The sequence below is a fragment of the Asterias rubens genome, chromosome 4 (assembly GCF_902459465.1).
Source record: "Asterias rubens chromosome 4, eAstRub1.3, whole genome shotgun sequence".
Taxonomy (NCBI): Eukaryota; Metazoa; Echinodermata; class Asteroidea; order Forcipulatida; family Asteriidae; genus Asterias; species Asterias rubens.
This window is the reverse complement of record NC_047065.1, coordinates 607198-627154: the sequence shown is the minus strand read 5'-3', so window position 1 is coordinate 627154 and position 19957 is coordinate 607198. Positions and strand designations below refer to the sequence as shown.

The 19957-nt window shown below is 41.8% G+C and overlaps 1 protein-coding gene across 1 annotated transcript in view; it reads right to left on the bottom strand.

Moving 5' to 3' along the window:
• LOC117289353 (kinesin-like protein KIF28P) overlaps positions 1–19957 on the bottom strand; it is an 80331-nt gene that overhangs the window by 57235 nt on the left and 3139 nt on the right. Inside the window, exon 2 of the mRNA XM_033770440.1 lies at positions 10460–10645. The gene's annotated coding sequence lies outside the window, so the exon portion shown is untranslated. The remainder of the gene's footprint in view (positions 1–10459; positions 10646–19957) is intronic.

Here is a 19957-nt window from a genome sequence, read left to right as displayed (position 1 = left end):
TTCCAAAAGTAATATGTACTGCTGTCACACTTAAAGGGAAAGTTTGGTAACCATTCTTGCAATACAATCTTACTCGATTACAACTTTCGAGACCTTGAAGGCACGATATTAGTGGGGAGGGTGGAGGTTGCTTTTGGGGCGGGAATGAGGTTGTATCGGAACCGTTAATTGGAACAATTACTCACAGTTTGAATTAGGAAATGGGATCAAACAGTTTGAATAAGGAAATGGGATCAGATATAGTTGGAATAAGGAAATGGGATCAGACATTCTAGAAGATTATTTTCCCCCCGAAACGATTTGTCAGTAAATTTGTGAATAAGGAGACCACTCTCATCAAAACGAATCAATGCCAAATGTAATGACAAATGATGAGTTGCAATCAACATTTGCATGAACTTTGAGCAAACTGTTGCTGACACTAATATTTTTGGTTTTACCAGAACGTACACCCATGTGTACTCAGTACTTTCCTGAGCTATGTGAACAAAAATCACAGGCATATTACTCGGGTGGATTCGAACCCACGACCTTTGTTACTGACACTCTCAGGTCCATGGTTTGTGCATAGAGGTGGTCTTGTCATCTCCAGTGAGTTCATAGCTTAGGCCCCTCTTCCCCACGCCCCATCCCCATCAATAAACCCATCCCCATCAACAACCCCACCGTTGCGTTGTGACCTTACGGATACAGGCTTCAATTCGAGGGGACAGACTGATGTCTAAAGCCTAGCCCCACTACTTGTTTGGTGTCCGAGTGGCGAGACTTGCTCCCGGAGAGTTAAGGGGAGTTGAACCTACACGGCCGACACAAATAACTTTAAAACACTCACACAGTGACGATTTACACATGGTGCTTGCGGTATTTTACAATTCAATTATACTATAAACCAATAATTGCCGGAATTGCGGGCCTTGCCCTTCCATCCACCGCAGTTGAAGGATTCGAGTTGCCGCATCTTTGGTGGTCCATCAGGCCTGATTGCAGAGGTATTTACAGCTCTGCCCATCTGGGATAACCTCTTCACCTCTCATTATCAACCAAAGAAAAGAAAAACCCTCTTCGATTTAAACAGTTGTCTCCTTTCAGTTGACGTTTGATCCAGCGATGTCCGAGCGGTCGTTGCCTCAGTCACCATGGGTGAAATCGAGCTCCTGTGCCCCACCATTTTGACGTTTGTAAGTGTGCCCTTGAACATGACAACCGCTGGCTGGAGTATAAACAAAAAAACAAAACACGCCATAATGTCAAAGGCACTGGACACTATATTGGTACTTACTCAAACATGTTAGCAAATAACTTACTTGGTAACAGGCAATGGAGAGCTGTTAATAATACAGAAACATTGTGAGAAGACCTCCCTCTGAAGTAACGCAGTTTTTAAGAAAGATTTTATTTCTCACTAAAAAAACAAAATACCTCGGCTGAAGCCTTTATAATGCATTTGAAAGCACACAAAATAATGCAAGAAGGGTGTGTTTTCTTTCATTATTCTCTTGTAAATTCGATGACCAATTGGGCCCAATTTTTCACAGCTTTGTTATTTTTATACATATGTTGAGATTCACCAAGTGAGAATACTGGTCTTTGACAATTACCGATAGTGTCGAGTGCCTTTAAACCCCGCAAGACCAACCACCCCGAGGTCGTGACCCCGCCCCTCAAGGGTAATTTGTTTATACTGAACTAATTATAATTGTTAACATTTTCCTCTTAATTAGTCGGTATCGCCCCCAGCAACACACCACACGACACATCGCCAAAGTGAAACTGTCCATTTTGAGTCCATAATTGGAAGAATCAGGTTCGGACAGAGGGGGGGGGGGGGGGATGTAAAAGTTTTGTTGAGGTATGTTTTGCTTTGACAAATTTGTAAATAAAATGTTGTTTTTCAAAGTCAGCATAATCTTCTGAAACATTCAACCAAGAACCAAAACCGCAACCAACATGTCATTTCATTTCCCTTATTATAAGCATAATATTAATTGCATAAAAGCGAACTTAATCACTGTAATAGCCAAGAACCCAATGGAGAAAAGACAAGGAAGGGAGTTTCAGTGTTAAAAGTGGGAGGCAAACCTCAGAAAAATGTTCCAGGGAAAACACTCCAAGTCAAAGGGGACAGAAAACCCAATCCACGTATAGTGCCCTGACGTGATTCGAACCGTGGTCCTTAGAGGTGATAGGCGAAGGAGTTCACCAACCTGGCCACCTAAAATGTGATTTTAGATGGTCGTAAAATGGTCACACATTATGACCAGTTTACGACCATCTTTTTATTTCTTTAGATGTGTGAATGCATCTTCAACCACATCTGCAAATAAAGTATAAGAACTTCCATTAAAAGAGCTAGATGTGGTTCATATCATTTTCTGTAATGAACCAGAGAATGGACGGAGCTTCAAACAGGCGGACATAGCCTAAGCCTTCCCTTTAAAAACATGGCAGATAGGTATAGGTTTTGGAGGCAAAGGTTTTACAATATAGACTTTTATCACGGTGCAGCCATCTTGAATATCTCACATTGATACCAATGTTACCAAACCGAGGCTGGAAGAACAAAATAGTCGGGTTCCTATTTGCAAAATGATTATTAGCATTCATTATTGAGACCAAGATGGCGGCAGCATGATAAATAGGTCTATAGCACTTGGTAAGCAGGAAAACAACACCAGGTGCATTCAAGTCATGTATGTTGCCAAGGAACGCAGACAGAAGAAACGAAGTCCAAAACGCTGCAGATGCCTCACGAGAACTAACATTGTGTGGGTTCACTGCAAGGGAAGCAAAGTGTGAAAATCAAAAGGAAAATCTGGCTGATTGATTCCTTTTGAGCATCACATAAAAGCAGAGGAAGTGAAAAATTGCTTTGGAAAATAATACTACAATGGGCTGATGTTGTAGGAAATTGCGGGTGCACAATGCCAATTAGCGAATGACCGAGAGTGAACTCTTACCAACCGCCTTGATAAAAGACTAGTGTCAGTGATATGGCTATAGCACTATGTCTAACCATCCAACCACCACCCTCATGAGTGGCCTGCTCGATCGCAAACTGCTAACGAGTTGGAAGCAAGAATTGTTAATGATCAATGCCCTTGCTTTGCTTGAATGTAACTGCGTTTTCAAAACATGTTAAAACGGTGAGGGGAATCGGCTCCTATGCCGTCTGCCTTATACCCAAGCCGGGTCATCGACTCCTATGTCAGTGACACTGAACGTTGTTTGCGTTCTGAGTTGTTTCAGCTCTCTAGTAATCCCACCGAAGTCTGGAGTTTGTCATGCATTAGGAAGAGATACGTTTTAATTGGGAGAGCAACTCCACATCGCTTTATCACACCTTCGCAGGGGGGTTGATAAGATAGGTGGGGTTCTGTATGCGTGGGGGATTTAGGATCAGACCGCAAGTTCCGTGAGTCGCCGCCCCCCCCTCCCCGTCTCGAGAGAGGGAAGGGGTGGTGGTTGTGTTCAAGAGAAGCAGCATGAGTGTGGCTCATAACAGATGCACGAGTCTCTTCTGTGCTAAAACAACTCGGAGCGTTTTTTAAATGGTTGTGTTTGAATCGCGATAGATTGTTGAGTTCGTTGACCATCGTCCAACCTGCATAATGAGCCCAACTAAAAATAATTCCATTCAACTAATTTCTCCATAGATAAACACAAGACAAACTGAGATGAATTTCGACTCACTCTGTTTAGGCCTCCAACATTAACATCAATATGCAAGACGTAGAGATATTAAGGGCGAAGTCTGTAGGTGGGCGTGGCTAGTGACGATCTATAGTTATGCAAATGCGAAAAGCTCTTCCCCAGTTGCTGATTGGAGGCCACAAAAGCAGACGGCAATTCCATGTACAAATCCTACGAGACATGAAACAACGATTGCTTAAAAACTTGAGAATAATGGATAGAGACATGAACAATTGAAAGTTACAATATAATTGCCCGGGAGAGTAACATCCATAGGGCTGTCTTTTTGGCGCCAAAAAGTGTTCCCAATAGTTCTTCACACTATCTCTTCTCGTCTGCCCTGATGGCTGTAAATGTTTTAGAACACTTTGGAGAAATGATATTCACATGGTGCTACAATATAATTGCCCGGGAGAGTAATATCCATAGGGCTGTCTTTTTGGCGCCAAAAAGTGTTCCCAATAGTTCTTCACACTATCTCTTCTCGTCTGCCCTGATGGCTGTAAATGTTTTAGAACACTTTGGAGAAATGATATTCACATGGCGCTATACCGAAAACCTCTCTTAGTTATACTTCCAGCATGCAAAGTTTCAACTCTATACTAGTAAAACAGGGAGTCGGTAGAGCACTGGAATTTAAATCCGGAGGTCGTTGGTTCAAATCCCGCTCTAGTAAATTGGTCTTCGTTCAAATCCAAACCAGTTGTTAATGAATTTAGACCTAAATGTGGGGTCGTAGATTGTGGTTGTTTTTTCAACGTTATGCTAACTTATAGGTAAAATTATAAAGAAGGATACACCAAAAGTCACATGTACACGTTTCACTTGTTGAGTAAAGAGCAAAACAAAACCTGTCCAAGTATACTAATATTACTAACCGAGCTCCAAAATATTTAAAAGACTTTTATCAACTGCATTAAACCCTCAAGTTTCCAAGACTTTGACTTGACCTGCTGAAGATGACCGCAGAGTTCTCACTGCTTAAAGACAGAGCATTGACCCGTGACATGACCATATCGACCAGAGGAAATCCCAATTTAAGGGGGTGTTTAAGCGTGGATCCTCCCTCACTTTAAGCTGTCCATCGAGGTTAATGATTAGTAGTTATATCTCGCCCCTCAGGCAAGTCAAATGACTATAAATCAGGCTCAGTTATTGAAATCCAAATCATCTTGGCTTACGGGGTTGTCAATATGTGGTATTGGATCCTGCCATCAGGAAACGGGTCTACGAGTGCTGATACTAGGCAATGAGTATTTGTCATTTTGGCCTGGATTTGTGTTGTACTAGCTGACTGGAGAAAAACCCAAGCCAAACAACGATCTAGCCAGCCAAGGCCAACAAAATTGAGCTGATCCAGTCAGAATTTCAAACAATTAACATTCCCCTTACACAACTAGCCAACTTGAATGCAAAGTAAAGCTGCAAGCCAACAAGCTCAGTTGAGAGGCAACAAGCAATCCAAGCCAACTTGAAAGCTAATTTATCTTACAAGCCACTGTGTTTTCTAGCCAGCCACACGCCACAAAAAGGCAATAATTCTACTCATCGGCAAACTAGCTTTCAGGTTAGTGGCGAGTCAGACACAGACAGACAGCACAGCTAGACCAACCGACCAGAATGAGTTAAGCAAGAGGCACAAAGCTAGTCGATAGACAAACCAACCTATCATAGGCCTAACGCACAAGCCAGATTATGTGATGGGCCAATCAATTTCATAAAGCCCGCACAAAAACGTGCTAAAGGACAGAAAAGTATTGCTTAACATAAACGGGTTGGTGAAAATTATCTTGTGACTGGTGACCCAATCAATTTTTGCTAAGCAAGAAAATTTTCAAACAGGATTTTCGGCCTATCAGTTTTATTAAATTTGGCTCGGACCATCCGCAAGAAAGCCAGTTCTCCTTATCAGTAGCTAAAGTTTAAGTTTGGCATGGCCAGTCAAGGAGCAGAAGTATAAGCCAACAATCCAACTCATCGTATATAAATCCACCTAACGAAAGCTCACTATCTATACCCGGATTACATTGATTTCCCCTGGGCGCCATTTTGATTTCAAGATGGCGCCAACTTGAAGAACATGGCAGAAATAAATACATTACGAGTGACAGCGGGTTTTACATACAAACTACATGGGATCAAACACGGGACACCACGGGTCATAAGGGGGTTGGGTACCAAGGGAATAATAAGTGAAGACCGTTCCTATATCTGTCTATTTGCCAAACACATTTCGCACGCAAGTGTGTGTGACAAAGTTACTTCGCACGCAAGTGTGTGAGACAAAGTTACACAACCCTTCCTGTCACTCCTAACCCTAACCCTAACTCTAACCCTAACCCTAACCCTAACCCAAGTGAAGACCGTTGCTATATCTGTCTATTTGCCAAACACATTTCGCACGCAAGTGTGTGAGACAAAGTTACACAACCCTTCCTGTCACTCCCCCCTTTTTCGAAAGTCCCGGATGTAACACACAGGATCAATCAAATATTGCGTTTAATATTTTGTTATTTTCAACTTGTTCAACTCAAGAGTCCCTCTCCGGGACCCACTCGCAGAGGAAATCCTGATAATAATCACTCCGAGCCGAGCTCTGATGATCACAGCCGGAACCCCAAGACGACACTCATAAAAACATCCCTAAATCTCTGACTTCCAAAAGTATGGGGGTTCACGAATCTGGGTTAGGGTGCGCCGATTTAAGCACTTCGCCCCAAAGTCTCCCACAGAATCTAGTTCACACGGCGAATACAAACACTGGCTGCTTTGCAAAACTCGGTCCCGTTCCCGATTTCGGCTTAATTGAACTCCAAACCGTAGTCTCGAAAGGTCCACCTTTAAAACCGAAAACTGAAATCGTAGCCACAATTATTTTGATGCAGGGTTTTATACCACTACACTGTAAAACAAAATTCCCTAAAAATTTACGGGAATCGGTTGTGCAGCGAGATGCCAACCGATTCCCGTAATTTTTACGTTGCAAACCGTACACGAAGTTACGGTGTGCCGTGATTTTCACGGTGAGAAAGCTGTCAGTTTACGGTGTAAACCGTACACGAAGTTACGGTGTGCCGTACACGAAGTTACGATGTGCCGTGATTTTCACGGTGAGAAAGCTGTCAATATACGGTGCGAAGCGAACATGAAGTTACGGTGTGGCGTGATTTTTACGGTGATAAGGCTGTCAATACGGTGTAAAACCGTACACGAGGTTACAGAGTGCCGTGATTTGTACGGTATATTACACGTTGATATTACTGCCATGGGACCGTATTTGAAAAAGTGGAAACTGACCGTAATAAGTAATGGCTTATTACAATAGTATAATTACTCCAATGGTATTGTATTTTAAAAAGGGGAAAATAACCATATGTTAAAGGTACGATACAGCTTTGGTAATTATCAAAATAATTTGGCAAGAAATATAATTCTAAATAATTTTCATCATAAAACTGCAAATGAGATAATAATCTCCCTTCAAAATAGTTCCATCTTAAATGCTGATATTCAAGAAAAGTTCTGAACACCATCAAAAGGCAACAACTGCTTTCGATTTGCACTGTTCGAATTCAGCCGCTGCATTTAGTGGTCTTCATAACACAATATAATCCACATAGAATAACTGATGAAATAGAAACCTTAACAGGTTACCAATGATGGGTGTTTTGAAAACTAGACGACTGGAATTGGAATGAACTCATTGTTTCCAGAACCAAAACCAATGATGTATCATACCTTTAAGTAATACACCATGAGCACGGGATTGTACAATAGAGTACAAAAAGTGGGTAAATCTAGTTACTCTAGTCGCCCCGCTAGAACTTCCTCATAAGCATTGCGCGTGCGCGATGATCCCTAGAGTTCTTTTGGTGTGCCCAGATACGGATCTTGGCCGTAAAAGGCTGGCGAGCAAAAGCGAGAGTGGTAATTCACCGTCGAAATATACACATTTCTCACCGAAAAATTACGGTCATTCCTTTTAGACAATCCCATGGTGCATTGCGAGCCGGTATTAACGGGGTTACACCGTAAAGTCAAGGAAATTGTTTTTTATATAAAATTCACCGTAGATGTTTGCGTACTTTTCACCGTAAAAATTACGGTGATTTTATTTAACAATCCCATGGTGCATTGCGAGCCATTATTTACGGGTTCCACCGTACTTTTCACCGTAAAAAATTCGGTAATTATTTTTAAACAATCCCATGGTGCATTGCGAGCCGGTATTTACGGGGTTGCACCGTAAATTCATTGAAAAATGTCGTTATCACCGTAAACATTACGGTAATTTTTTAAACAATCACATGGTGCATTGCGAGCCGGTATTTACGGGGTTGCACCGTAAAGTCATGGAAAAGTCTCATTACGGTAAAACACCATAGCTATTTACGTACTTTTCACCGTAAAATTACGGTAATCTTTTACAGTGTACAATTGAGTTAACCAGATACTTCTTCAATAAATTGGGCCGATTGGAGTCGTTTCCCGCCCAGAACAAACGAGATATCTCGACCTTCAAAGTCCCCATCAATGAAGAACTTGCATAACACAATTGTTTCAATACATCATTAGTCCCCAAAACACAGACCATAGTGACCTGTGACATCACACACATTTCATGTAGGCGTGATTTGTACGCAACTCAAAGAAAATCTTGAAATTGTATGGCTTATGAATCGTCTGATTGTTAATGTTATCATTAAAGGGTGCTTATTCTAACAACTTGATCAGCTGTATACATTTTCATTACTCTTGAATTAACGTGGAAAGTATGCCACAACATGTAAACGTTCACAACACCAATGCAGTGTCTTGCCTGCCATAAAGGAAATGGAATGTACAATGTCACTCTCTTTGTAAACAAGAAACCGTTATGATATGTGATCAACGGTATACAATGAATGCTGGGTCCATTCAAAACAAAACCAAAATAAGACACATGGACGATCTCCCCTCCAGCCTCACTTTCGTATTGGATCGATTTGAATGGAACGATAAAAAGATGGTTCTAATTTGGAAGAAAGACGGTGGAATCTGAGCTCCATAGTTAGCTTGAGTCTCACTCTGATGAGTCATGGACTAACTTTAAGAATAGCCAGAATTTGATTAATCGCCTTCAAGACATTCACCCCTTCAAGTTCCCTTCAAGTTCCCTTCAAGTTCCCTTCAAGTTCCCTTCAAGTTCTAAGACGCCGAATTGGTTCCGGATACACTTGCTCGAACCCAAAACAAGTGTTATATCAATTAAGGACTTGTCACGCTCCACCGTCGCAGTTATATCGAAAATAGATCCCATCCGAGCACTATCAGGTGCTTGTTTATTTTTTAAGTCGAATAGTAAAATCGCTGCATTTAAAACAAATGCAGCACCAGCGACAGCGACAGCGACAGCGACAGCGACAGCGACAGCAAAAGCAACAGCTAGTTATTGACACACCAACGAATAACAAAAATCACTTATTGACATAAATATACTCGTGCTGTATGGGGCAAAATTATTACTGCAAGTCTAGAAAATACAGTTATTTGGTAGAGTGCAAGATGGAAGAGCAGCCGGGTCCTACATTGATAAACCTTGTCATCTGGGGCTTTGCCCTCAAAATGTTCATTTGAATAAAGGATAGGCAGGCGAAGGACGGACGGACAAAATGTTGAGCGTGACAGAGCTAAAGAACACACGGGACAAAGATAGCGATCTTCCCCACAAGATTGATCCCCTATTAGACCATGAAATCAACTTATTACATCGGCTGGGCGGGACCCTCGCAGGATGCACATGTCAGGATTCATTTCTACAATACGAGAGTAGTTGAGGAACCATGATCAGGGGGATCAGCCTGTCCCGGTCGGGCCAGTAGCACGTGCCTGGTGCATGCTCAGCTGCGAAGGGTCATTAACCTTTCAAATTGGAAGAGAGCCTGTCTAAAAAACAAGACTTTTCTCTCATGAATAATCAAAAACAAAATGTTGACGTTTCAATCTCTTATTGTGTGCACTCATTAGGGACATATCGTCTATGTTTGTTAGCCAGGGGCAGTTTCTCATAACCCGCGGTCCAGATTTCGTGTTTACCATTATAGCCCTCTCCCCGTACGATCTGACCACCGTTGGACCTCAACAATCCGGTGTTATACCTCTATGACCCGGAAGTAAATCATATAGGGCCAATTATAGGTCATACCTCCATATATCCACGCCTAAAATGGGTGTACTGTTCTCCTAACGAGAACCTTTTATACTTCCGGTAGAACCATGGAGCAGTGAGCGAAGTTGATTCTTGGACTATAGAAAGAAAGGTTTTATGCTAATAAATATTTTGAGTAATTACCAATAGTGTCCAGTGTCTTTAACTCTTGGTTTATAGCTCTATGGTTAACTGCACCGGAATTCCTGTGGCATTTAAATGGCATTGCTTGCGAACGACCCACATCTTCCTTGCACTTTAATCCACGGTCGAATTCACCAGGGCTTACCCCGTACCAGAGGTAAAATTCCGAGGGGAAAGGAAAATTGTCTTAAAAGGTGTACCGAGTTCTCTGGGTCTGGAGCACATTTTGTCTTTGTACAACAAAATAGCCACACCGTACTGTTTATACCCTAAGTGCTTTCCATTGGGGAACTGTTTTCTGAATCGACTAAAAAAAATTCCTTAAAAAAAAGAGAGGTTTTTTTAGAGGATGGCAATTCTATACTACAGAAAAAAATTGCGGTCCGGGGAGAGAGGTTTCTCGGAATCTCTGGGTGGTTTTCCGCATATAATACATACCTCAATCAACATAGAGCGTTCATGGGCGGTGACATGTCGCGGCAAAGCTCACTTAACGATGTGCACTTGAACCGGACCTCGCTCGGGGACCGTTTCCTGGTGGGTTAAAAACTCCCTCGAGACCGGTAACAACTCGACCCGTTTACTGTTGAGTTAAAAACTCCCCGGGCCCGGTACAAACTCGACCTGATTAAGGGAAAGTTACATAATTGGATTGTAATGAGTAAACTCAAAGGGAACAACAAAAGAAACAAAGAATAAAACATTCGAACCACGGGATTTTATAGGTAAGTGAATAGTTGTGGTAGGTGCAAAGAAAATAACCACCAACCCAGTTTCCGTGTTTTTGTTGAAAAGTTACGTTACACGAAAATTCACACGAGCACTTCGCTGAAACTTTTTGACCCCGTGTGAACTTATGTTATAGATAACTTCGCTGCTTACTTTGCTGCTAATTCCAAATGTGTAGCAGTGAAAATTCCCACAGTTAAAATTTGATATATACTATAGCCACAGAAAAGTTTGCCTATGAACGCAACTGACCTTGGCCAGCTGTAAAACATAATTTCAGCTCAATGTTACGACGCCGTTTATTTTTCTCTTCACTTGCCGCCAAAGTTTAAGGCAATTGACATAATCTGTATTTCATATGTTAATTCATTACATATAGAAAGAGAATAAATTCGAAAGAAACGGTCACTTTTTTATGGAAAACATGGCACTGCCTGTTCCCAACTGGAAAGCAATACCCCTGTGCCAGAAGTGAACAATAACTCCGGTATTCCGCTGATGTAAGGGTCTCTTTAAAAATCTGTGGGTTTTTTTCGCAGTCATGTGGCGCTGACAGAATGAGGACTCTTCAGTCATCGATAATAAAGACAACGCTGACGGAGATCACAAGGCTGAGATTGACATCCAGCGTCGCCAATTCTATTATAGGATTTCCCAAATGTACAACTGTTTCTCCCTGTATCGTATAACCACATGCAGGACTGTGTAAAAGTGGCTTCACTGCCCCCAAAGTACAAGCTAGAATTTGTTTATAAACTGCAAACTGGCGCTGCCATCGTTGTTTCACCCTTCTTTTTGTAACTTATTGGCTTTGTGAATTTGCTAAAATTTGCTGTTTTCATTTTACGCTTTTCACGTGGAATTGTACTCGCTTGTGGCAAGGGTTGCGGACAGTATAACCGCGTGTGGTATATTCGTACAAGGAGTCAACTCGAAAATCGCGCCATTTTAACATTCAAAATAAGTTGAAAAGCTCAGATGTTGTACTCTCTCCAAAAGAGTACTGACAGTTGCAATCCATCTGGTTCAACGACCGCAATAAGAGTATACCCTGTTAACAAGAATCAAACACAGACGATGAAATACTTCATATGCCATCACAAGATCCCAGGCATCACGCGAAGGCACAACTCGCGTATTCAAAATAACATAGGGAATAAAATTCACAATGACTTGTGAGAAACACTTTCGATCTCTGAGGAAGCTGACTAGCTTGGATTGATTATATAAGGTTAGATGTGATCTTCTTTTGTTCCTTTTGATTGTTTGGGGTTGTCAGTCATTGATGCGAAGTTCGGATACCAGCATTTCCCCCAAAAACGTTTTTGTTTCCAAACCATTCATATTATTGCCTAACCATACCGAGGTTAGAATAGAGGAATCAATAGTCTGGTGCCCGTTATGTACGATTATCAGGATAGTGTATACACAGGTGACACGACTGAGATGCTCTCATCAGCACGATCATTAGGAACGCGACTTCACGGCGTGGCCACACTGTTAAAGATTCCCTTATATAAAAGCTAACCCAGGATACAGCCGAGACTGGAATATACCCCCTTTGGCATAAGAACAGCCCAACCACGTCTCCAAGCTGACGACAGATTTTTCCCGCCCACTATATTAAGCAGGTGAGATCCATCCAGCTGTAAATCAAGCTAGAAGTGATTTATGGGAAACTCAGCTGACAGGAGTTTGTGATCTTAATAAAAAAAGAAGACAACAATTGAGGCAATAAAGTTAACATTTTAGGCCTTGTATTTTGGAATGAGACTGTGGGGGATTAGCTATGTAAAGGTCAGCCAATTATAGGTCAATAGTTTTCTCACAGGATTGCCTGGGCTGGGGACTTTTATTGAGAGCATGTTGTGGTGTTCTTTCTCCAAAACTTACTGGTCATCACATTTAATATGAGCCATCAGACATTTTGTTATTTGTTGGTGTTAGGCTAAAGATGGTCCGACTTGGCAAATTTGACCCGATTGTATTCTAAAATTTTTAAATGAATTGGCAGTTCTTAGATTCGAGAAAGTTATTAGCTTTCATTTATAAGGTTGCACGAAGAAATCGGACATCAAGATTTAGTGGTTGTTAACTAGAAATGGAACAATAGGGATGACAGGACATTGTCTCAAGTTCATCAACCATTATGTACAAACAGATTTGCTTGGAATGTGAAATGTGTCGAGTGCATTGTGCGATGGCGTTCGCGAAAGTTGAATGGTCGTTCTGGAACAGTCACCAGTCAAAATTCATTTTAGAGAGAAAAACAAACAAACAAACAAACAAACACCTCAAATAAATACTCAAACAAAACCAGAAATTCACCCAAATATTTCCAATAACCTGCTCCAGGTATTCTTGGTTTGCGGTATAACACAATATACTTGCTGGATAGATTATGTTCTTTTGAGAACTGCCTTACTAAACACATCAACAAAAGTAAGTCCCCCCCCCCTAAACAATTCGCCATAACATCGTAAGGTAAAACATTTTACCAATACAACTAATTAAGAAATAATTCTATGACATGTTTCCTAACCTATGGCTGAATGAGCTCAAATGGAAGACAAAAACTGCTCTTCTCAAAAGTCACAAAGGTTTATCAAATATAGAGGTCAGTAACGCCTGCCAATGACCGCCTGCCAATGACCACCTGGCACCGTCATGGTGTTGGTCAGTCTGGTGACATGCTGCCGCTGTGGGATGGCAATCCACTGAACTTGCAGAGGAGATGGGACAGGTGAGCCAGGTTGCTGTTGGCGTTGATATGGGAATATGCAGATCGCTTCAGCTGGTCCCACAGGGATGGGATTGAGGTTGGGGGAACTTGCCGGCCACACCATTCGCTCGATGCCTTCACCAGCCAGCAAAGCAGTAGCTACCCTGAACCTGTTTTCCTGGTAAGGCTTATACCACCCCACACCATGACACTCCCACCACCATAGGCTGTAACTGAATGAACACAACACTCTGCATGTTGCTCTCCAACTCGACACCCATCTCATCACCCGTCTCCGACCGTCAATGTGACGCAGGCAACTTCTCGTCTCATCGTGATCGGTGAACAACACAACGCAATCTTTGTGACTTTTGAGAATGGCAGTTTTTGTCTTCCATTTGAGCTCATTCAGCCATGAATTCATGGACATCTTTCATTTTCACACAACACTTAGAAAACATGTCATAGAATTACTTCTTAATTAGTTGTATTGGTAAAATGTTTTACCTTACGATGTTATGACGAATTGTTTGGGGGAGGGGACACTTACTTTTGTTGATGTGTTTATTATACCGCAGTGTAGATTTTTCGGAATTTGGGAAACTTCTCAGCTCTAAAAAGAACTGCCCTGCTTTATAACTACTACCTGGTCCACTTACGAATCACATAGGCATATTGTGGATAGCCCTTGGCTTTCTTTACGGGGGGGGGGGGTCAAAATGATTGTGCATCACAAGAAAATAACCATCTTCAAAAGGTCGTCCTTCTTAATAGTTCATGTGGGTGGTGGGTTAATGGGGGAGGTCCACTGCCTCCACTGTATACACCTATACATGCCTTTAACGGCTCTTTCTGGATATGAAATGTTGAATCATCCTTTACAAAGTGGGAAATCTTAATCAGTAGAGGAAGATATTAATTCTGATTTAATTGACTCTTAGTATTGCGACTAAGGAGTGATAGGTCACACATTTTGTTATTCACGCAGCCGAACTTAGATGAATTTCCAAGGGAAGAGTGGTGAATTTGTTTGGATACTTTATTGACAGTAAGTCTCTATTTTAATCTTTTGATTTATTTCGAGACGTTATCTTACATTTTCTGTACATCAATCTCTTCTGTTTCCAAATATTTCTCACTCCAGTGCTCTGTTAACTCATGTAAAGCCAAATAAAACTTTATTGTAAATCCAAACGGAATTTGTATGTTCCTCTATTCAGGACTTGAAAGGTTTTTTCCCCTAAGCTGTTTCTCGATTCAACCCTTCACTTGTCAAGTTCAAAAGTCCACCAGAACTGGAATAGAATAAATAAATATAAAATCCCGGTTTTTGATAGTAAGCTAACAATCTCCAGGCATTCTTGTGTTGTATTGATAGACCTAGTTTGTGGAGGATTTACCGGTGGGAACCCTACCACAAACACGGACAAAAGACAACACAAAACCCCATAAGAAGAGAAAGGTGAAAAAGAAACCAGCAGGCAAGCATGAAATGGGGCGAATTCTGGCCCGGTTTATATTTCCCTTCTTTTCAGGTCGGTTGTTGTCGATGTGCACGAACGAACAACTCCATCAAGTGTTAAGGTGTATTTACCTTTCGGTGCCGGTTTATTGGTTTCAACAAAACAGCTGTGGTTTTGAATGACACGAGGACAACCCATGTCAGATTTATGACACATTTTGAAAGAGGAGATTTTGTTTGACTTCTGTCTTTTTTTTGGGGGGGGGGGTGGTAGTTCCCATAATTTTCCCGACGAATTGCGATGATTCAGTTTTGCTATTTGCTTTGGTTTTGGTTTTCATTCTTCAAACGAGCTTCTTGTATGCCACTTGAGAGTAATCGACGCAAGTTCTTGTGGTTCCCCAATCAAAATCAACGAAACCAAACCGAGGCTTGGCAGATATCTAGTCTGGCCCCTAAGCTGTATTAGTATATAACAATGCCTTGTTGCACATGGGACACACGACAGGGATTGTTGCAGCATGACAAAAAAGGTCAGTGTAAAGTTCATCATCCTCCGTTGTACCCCAGTGGACTTCAGTCGCACTCTTTTTACACACTTCAGAATAGACGACAGCATCTGTCAGTCAAATGTGCACTATCTGTAAGACTGAGCTCTCAACACTTTACAACAGAATCAAAAGAGTAATATTACGGTTTGGTTACGATATCCAAATATTTGTGCCTACGTAAATGATACTTCATGTTATTAGATAGGGTCTACAGTAGGTAGTGGAATCCGGTTGATAGTAGAGGGACATGCAGAAAGGCTGGCCTTCCTCTTTTACAAAATAATGCACAAGATTGGAAAGCTAAGGCCGTGTCCGAAACGGCGACTTCGGCTACAGCTACGGCTAGATCGCGCGCGTCTGCCTATTCTTCAACACTGGTAGACGCGCTGATCTAGACGTAGCTGTAGCCGAAGTCGTCGTTTCGGACACGGCCTAAGAGAAACCGAAGAAGTATCAATGGATGTCGCGCACGGTTTGCACGTTCCGATGGTCCACAGAGCATTCGGGAACGTTCTAAGCACTGGACTGGAACAATCCTCGCTTCTTGGACAAACAGACCAGTGCATTGGCCGACATCGTTGTCGAGGTCAAACAGTGACACACCATGCACAGCTCTCAACCAATGGTGGGTCTTCTTTTGACCTCAATATTGAGAGCTTGTGACGTCATATCATCGATCTCCAAAAATATTGGCAATATTAATGACGATCAATGGGGTATGTGCATTAAATCATCCCACCGCTGAAAGGTAAATCGTTGATAAAAAGAAAACGTACACATGTACAGTGTTTTGAACACGCACAGCGCAAGAATCGACCAATGAGCAACCTTAATCTTGACCTCTAAGTGAGGGCGCCCTGCAGAACTGACGTCATCTTGAGTAACATAACCAGTAACAATCAGTAACTTTAGGTTTGATTTCTTCTCTTTATATGGCACCAGCATTTTGTGAACAGTCTGTGATATTGGTCCCTGATGTTGGAGGCTGATGGATTAATATCATGGGTGGTTCTTTACTCATGTGACATGAACACGTAGTGACGGCACCTTATACATCTAGTTGACTCTTACAGAAAATGGCTTAATACGCGTGGATAGGTTAACTAGCTCCTGGCTCAACATCGAGACAGCGAGATGTGAGCTATGGTCAACAAACTCTACATCGGCGTTTGGCCCTGCGCCCATATTAAGGTATGGGAATCTATCTGCCCAGAGTTTTGTACAGTGGGTAACCAACATGAACTCAAATCCAAATTGAACTTTTTACAAGCTGGATAACTTTGATGTTTGGAGCAGTTCCAACATAACACATCAGTATGTAATTGATATTATTGAAGTTCAGAGACCTCTAGAGTGTTGTACTGTACTTTGGTGTATAATCCATATAGGTGGAAAATCATCACCTACAGCAACTTAATATTTGAAACAATGACGTCATAATCTAAATGACGTCATGTCTGTGCTGTTCAGGAGGTTCAACTCCCGGTGGGGGAAACAGAGCCTTCTTATTGCAAAGTCTAGCAGTTGAATATTAGACAACAGAAATATAGACAATAAAACCAGTACCCTCTTGATCAGCCCGTGCCCACTTTATTGCTGTCTGTTTATAGCAAAAAGACGATTGATTTGTGTGTTTAGATTCTCTTCTCGTTAATTATTATTCCATAGCAACGCAGCAGCCAGAATCTGGGCGAGCAGAAGTTGATTGAACGTCACTCGAACCGCTCCGACCCTCCAACATTCCAATGAGAGCAGGGGTGTTGGTTAAACTCTAAAATATTCCGAAATAGGGTACAGGTTTATGAAAAATAGGCTAATGGGATGCCAGCTCATGGTCGTGAACCTCTCTCCATAATGTGAGAAAGTTAATTTGACAGCAGCAAATAATGTTACCACTCAGCTTTTAGAGATACCGATCATACACACGTGGATGGATGTATCATAGAAGCTTTACTGCTACTTTTAAGCGATACCGCTGGTGATGATAGCAGCTGTTGATGCACATGTTCCTATGGGACCTAGAAAAGGCGGCAAAACATTATGCTTTCTCTGCACATTCAAAGCAAACATGGGTGAAGCACTCTTCAAGGTCGTCTGCGTGTCTGTGTAGTGCACAAGGGCCAATGCTTTTCACTGGTTTGTATTTTTCTAACATAATTATCCAGCAGGTCCAAATCAGTTCTGTTACCCACGGGGTTCTGCTTCAAATCTATCCATCCATCCGTCCCTTAATCCCCCAGGTTAGACGACTTCCTACCCCTACGGTCATTCACACCCATGACTCGTTCTGGCTTGGTTCCCCCCGTCAAGTAAGCAATCTTGGCGGCAACCCCCTCCCTACAAGAGCTTCGTCACTCGCTGCAAGTTAGGGGGAGGGGATAGTTAAAGAAGTCACACATTGTTTTAACCCTTGAGATCCAATACGAGCATAACTGTGAACACACTTTACCAACTACACAGGCTTATAAACACAGGGCAATCAGGTGGGACAGAAAACTTTTGAACAGGCAAGTCCAGCAGTCTTCCACTATGTTCTTGCAACTTTGATGACCAATTAGATCAAAATTTTCACAGGCTTGTTATTTTATGCATATATGTTGGGATACACCAAGTGAGAATAATGGTCTTTGACAATTACCAAAGGTGTTCATTGCCTTTAAGTGGTACACGCTCTGTGAGCTTGTCACATGAATCCAGGATCATCAGTGACGTTACTCTGGGCCAGGGTGTCTGTGGTTTTTCCTCTTTAGAGTTGGTTGAAAATGGGTGTGAGTCCATGGTACATCTCCACACGTCGTGTGTCAGGCAGGTGTTAATTAGCCACATCGGGGATATCCCAAGCGCGGGGTTTTATTGGGGAAGGCAAACTCTCGCTATCGGATTAAATTGAAGAAACATTTCTACAGTGACAAATCGACAAGACTCTGGGGACAGTTCTTAAACCGCTGAATACTCACCCTCACCCCCCCCCCTGTAGTAAACATAAACTCACGTAGTACAGTGTTGAAGACTGAACCCGCTGTTTGTATACGCTACATTACAAAGTGTGGACCTATAGGGACTTCAAACACTTTGGACTTCATACACGCGTCCACACAGTGTTATCACAGTGTTAAAGATTGGATCCGCTGTCTTTGCGTGTTTAAACGCTACATACGAAGTGTGGACCTGATAACAAAAGAGGTCCACATAATGTAGGGACTTGTTGGACGTTATGTGGACTTACACACGTCCACACAGTATTATCACAGTGTTAAAGATTGGATCCGCTGTCTTTGCGTGTTTAAACGCTACATACGAAGTGTGGACCTGATATCAAAAGAGGTCCACATAATGTAGGGACTTGTTGGACGTTATGTGGACTTACACACGTCCACACAGTATTATCACAGTGTTAAAGATTGGATCCGCTGTCTTTGCGTGTTTAAACGCTACATACGAAGTGTGGACCTGATAACAAAAGAGGTCCACATAATGTAGGGACTTGTTTGACGTTATGTGGACTTACACACGTCCACACAGTATTATCAGTGTTAAAGATTGGATCCGCTGTTTTTGCGTGTTTAAACGCTACATACGAAGTGTGGACCTGATAACAAAAGAGGTCCACATAATGTAGGGACTTGTTGGACGTTATGTGGACTTACACACGTCCACACAGTGGTATTACAGTGTTGAAGAATATCATGTTCCTTAAGTGTATACAGAACAAGTCAATGTCTACAAAGTTAGGTTGACCTTATGTACGTTTGGATTATGTTAACAAAAATTATTTACATTCAAGTAAACAAGTAAACAAGTGACAAAAACACATTTTATATAGTAATATAAAAATATGAGAAATCATCAGGGTAAATGAGTTGCAACATTTGCCATTGAATTCAACTGGTTTCAGTGGGTCTATGTGTGTTAAAGAAACATCATACCTCATAAAGCAAGATGATTTATGAGTACATGCATCAATCAGTATTGAGCATAGCTTCTTGGTGGTAGTCTAGTGGCGGTGGAGAGTAGCGACTGAACTGTGGTGACAATGCAGACTACTGACAACCGTGCCCACAGGCCTACGAGGTCGTCCTTTATACTGGTAATAGCTCCACATCCATAAATCACTCACATAGCTCAATATGGAAGCTGCTAGCAAATTATTGAATGTCAATTCAAGTGGGTTGGATTAACCCTGAACTGATATATGTCTATCTTTAAGAGGATAAATCAGAAGTGTGTCGAGAGGACAGTTTGCACGGACAGCCGGTTTTTATTCAACTGTCACTGAGCTCAAACGACAACAAGAAAAAACCCACGACACCAACAGGCAAGAAGAACCACAACAAGACCATCACCAACAATAACAACATCAAACAACAAAACCAGCAGCAATATCAACAGCAACAAACTGCAGCACCACCAACAACACAGACAAGTATATTCATTAAGCAGCAACAACTGCACAGCAGAAACAACATAACACT